Raw genomic sequence first — 4,440 nt, 5'->3', positions numbered from 1 at the left:
TTATATGTATACCTGTGGCTGATTCATGTTGAGGTTTAACAGAAAACAGCAAAATTCTGTAAAACAATTATCCTTCAATAAAAAATTAATTAATTAATTTTAAAAACGTAATTGAAAGTCACCAGAAGGGAAAAAACTGAAGATGGTGTCTCCTTTTTGAAAGTTGAAATGAGGACACCCACTGCTGATGTTAGTGAATGGCTAGTAAATAATTTATTGATTCACAGGCATGGTATCATATCCACACATATATACATACACCTGACTGTGGCTGGTAAGATAATGTTCAGATCCACCCTATATTCAGTGAGACTGAGTGATCTCTTAATGAAAAGTTGGAGAAAAGTTTTGTGTTGTGTTCCTGATCAAAAAACCTCTTAGTAAATTCGCGTAGCATTTATCTGTAAGCAAAATCTCTTTCTGTTTTGATTTGCAGAAGGTAATTCTTGTTTCATGTCTCAGATTTCTTTTTATGTTTTTCAACACCTTACATTTCTTCTCAGGTTTTTAGTTCATGCACATGCACTATTTGTACTATTGTAAAAAGTAGTAATATTGAAATATCAAAATGATTAGTTTTGTTTTTCCTATTTTGCATTATGTATTTGGCCTGAAGGACTGGGATCACAACAAGAAGACATGATGGGTTTTGAATGTATATAAAAGGTACCAGGCATTTTGTATTATGTATCATGAAATAATAGTTTTCTTACAGATGTAGCCCCTAAGGTAGTCTGAGTACTCTTATTTGAACCCACACTATGAAGTCATTTTCCCTTGTGTTTAGCCAGTCTGAACTCAAATGAACTCAATTATATTTTGAGTTGCCTTTGTAAAACAGAAATATTCAATGCAATGCTTCATGGGAAGGCAGCGTGTCTGTCAGTTTCCTTTCATTGCATACCGTCATTCAAGTAATGAAGGAAATGGTCTGGCTCGGGTGGAAACTGGTCATTTATGTGGATCTAATCAACTCCATCCACGCTTGGTCTAAGAATGGGCCACAGGACAGAAATGCAGACAGAGGCTCCCTGGGAGGATGGGGTCTAAGCAGGGAGAGCTCCTTACATGGAGAACATGCTGAGTCTGGCCTTGGACTCAAACCTCAAGAATTCAGTAGTGTCATCACAATGATTTGTCCTGAGTCAGGAGTGGACTCGTGTCCACAGCAGCACCACAGATGGGGCCTGAGCTGGACGTCAGGATGTGACTTTAACCTGAGAAAGGACTCCACTCCTGACACACTGGCTGCACCAGTTAGATGCAGCCGGTCCTCCTAGGAAGGCAAGGCTCCCTAGATGTTGGCTCTCAGAGCAGAGACCAAGAGGAATGAAGGATGTGACTTGAATGTGCCCTGAGGTCAGAATGTGAGAGCTGAAGCCATGACCTCAGCAGTGGAGCCCTGCTTCCCTCTGAGACTGGACAGATGGAATCCAGAACATGGACCCCCATCCTGGGCCTGCTGGGTGGGGAGGGGGTGGGACACCTGCTCTTCATGCTTGTGTTTGAGCAGCCCTCTGTCATTCACCCGTTACATTGTCACCTGATGTTAGTGCCCCTAGTAAGCCTTGCTCAGATTGACTATGAAACCATTTTTTCCTTTTAGACAACTTACATGACTTAGTACATGACAGACTCAATTGCACAGGTGAGATCAGGCCTCCAAATCTCTGTTCTTGTGAGGAACCAAGCATGTCACATCTGTCCATGAAACTTGGTTCAAAGATTGGGTCTTGTGTCACCTAGTCTACACAGAGAAAAATGAAACCAAGAAGTAGCAGCCTCAGAAAATCACAAATCATGGAAGACCCTAGGTGGCTGGTGGAAAGTCAGGGATGATCTTAGTGCTGCAAGGAGTCCTGTCTGCTCCTTTCTTCAGGGTCATGAGCATAGACAAAGATGCAGATATGAACATCCTGAGCATGAAGTTCCCAACTCACATAGGAGCTCATCAGAGGAACTATACAAAGAAATAATGAGGAATTCGGGTCACAAAGTCTAGAGTGCGTTTGAAAACAATCACATGTGCTTGCAGAGGGATCTTTTCTTCCATTAGCTGTGACCCTTTGAAAGTGAGCAAAGTTGGCTGTGGTTTAACTGTTCTCCTTTCCTTGCACAGTCCCAACCAGTAGAGGCCAGTTTGAGCATTTTCCATGAATCAACCACATTCAACAGAGCAGGTGAACAAAGAAGCCTGAGAAAATGAAACCCGATCAACGCATCAGCATATCAACCCCCTCCTGCTGCCACGCAGACTGTCACCCCCAGCCCCACTACCCTTCCCTCTCTGCCCCTCCCAGGCCAGGGCAGTCCAGGGCAAGTTGGGGCAGGAGGTTGCTGAGAAGTTGGAAACCACAGGAGACATGCCCAGCAGGGCCCTGACTGTGACATCAGCTGCATAAAACTTTCAGTGATTTGCACGTTTCCGTTTCTTGCCTTCTACACTTAAATACACTGTTTTTTTCACAGGGAATAAATAGTTCCAAATCTCTAAGACCAGGGCCACATATTTCGTCTAAAGAAGTCTGATCAAATTCCTAAGAACCAAGGAGTTGATCTGGACTTCCCAAGTGGCTCAACGGTAAAGAATCCACCTGCCAATGCAGGAGACCCCAAGTTCGATCCTTGGGTTGGGAAGATCCCCTGGAGGAGAAAATAGCAACCCACTCCAATATTCTTGCCAGGATAATCCCATGGGCAGAGGAGCCTGGAGGGCTACAGTCCATAGGCTCCCAAAAGTGTCAGACACACCTCAGCGACAAAATGGCAAGAAGGAGTTGAGTAGATTAGGTTTTATCTATTTTCACTTCTCCAAGTAGCAAAATCCCACATTTCACAACACTGTCCTGACATTCATCTACTTTGTGAATGGAGAAAAAAAAGTGAAGTGAAAGTTGGTCGCTAAGTCATGGCTGACTTTTTGTGACCCCATGGACTGTAGTCCACCAGACTCCTCTGTCCATGGGATTTCCCAGGCAAGAATACTGGAGTGGGTTGCCATATTCTTCTCCAGGAGATTTTCCCTACCCAGGGATTGAACCTGAGTCTCCTGCTTTGGCAGGCGGATTCTTTCCACTGAACTTTCACTTTCACTTTTTTCCCCATCAAAATGACAAACATACACAGTCTTCATGATGTAAAACACTATTATGATTTCAGCATTTTAAAAGTAATAGCAAAATGTGTAAGATAATAGTGTATTATGAGGGGAAATTATTTTATATATTATTATATATTAACCTAGCTATTCAAGCATCTCTGTACATTTGCAGAAAAAGAGCTCTAGGTTGTGTAAGTACAGAGAAGTTCAAAACAATATATGCTGTATGCTACCTTTGAGTATAAAGAGGGAATTTAGAGTATGTATACATCATATATATTCATACGTACACTCATGTTTGCTATAAAAGATTCAGAGAAAGCAAAAGCAGAATGTTAAAGAGGAAGAAAGGTAAATACAATGGCTCAAGCAAGGTTAGTTGGTGTATTTTTTAGAGTGTTTTGATTGATTTAAGATACATGTGAAGATATTATCCAAAATGTTTGATGGATACTGTAATGAAGATTGGCTTCCCTGATAGCTCAGTTGGTAAAGAATCTGCCTGCAATGCAGGAAAGCCTGTTCAATTCCTCCGTCAGGGAGATCCACTGGAGAAGGGATAGGCTACCCACTACAGTATTCTTGGCCTTCCCTTGTGGCTTAACTGGTAAAGAATCCACCTGCAATGCACGAGACCTGGGTTCGTATCCCTGGGTTAGGAAGATTCCCTGGAGAAGGGAAAGGCTACCCACTCCAGTATTCTGGCCTGGAGAATTCCATGGACTGTATAATCCATGGGGTCACAAAGAGTCAGACACGACTGAGTGACTTTCACTTTCATAATGCAGAAATTACTTTTTCAATGACACTTTCTGATGTTCCATTTCTAAAAATAATCTACATTTTTTAAAGATGTAAAGTAGTCTGTCACATGACATCATTTATTTTCAGTTTCTTCTTGCTGATTATGGTTCACGAGGGGCTGTAGTAAATGGTACTACAACGAATGAACATCCAGGCACATAAATTTAGTATGTATGTTTTGTTTCCTTGTGAAATTGCTGAGTGGATGGTAAGTCACTTTCAGAGTAAAGCACATCGTACACTTGTATAATGAGTTCTGTGATGGCTCCTTGTGCCTGAGACCTGAGCTGGCAATGCTGGAACTATTTCAGTCACTTGATGCCTCAACCTGGCTGCTCGTTAGAGTTATTTAATATTGAAGGAGAGACCGGGATCAAGACCATTCCCATAGAAAAGAAATGCAAAAAAGCAAAATGGCTGTCTGGGGAGGCCTTACAAATAGCTGTGAAAAGAAGAGAAGCGAAAATCAAAGGAAAAAAGGAAAGATATAAACATCTGAATGCAGAGTTCCAAAGAATAGCAAGAAGAGATAAGAA

Source organism: Bison bison, unplaced genomic scaffold, assembly GCF_000754665.1.
Source record: "Bison bison bison isolate TAMUID 2011002044 unplaced genomic scaffold, Bison_UMD1.0 scf7180017864499, whole genome shotgun sequence".
Lineage (NCBI taxonomy): Eukaryota > Metazoa > Chordata > Mammalia > Artiodactyla > Bovidae > Bison > Bison bison.
Note: the sequence above shows the minus strand (reverse complement) of the source record.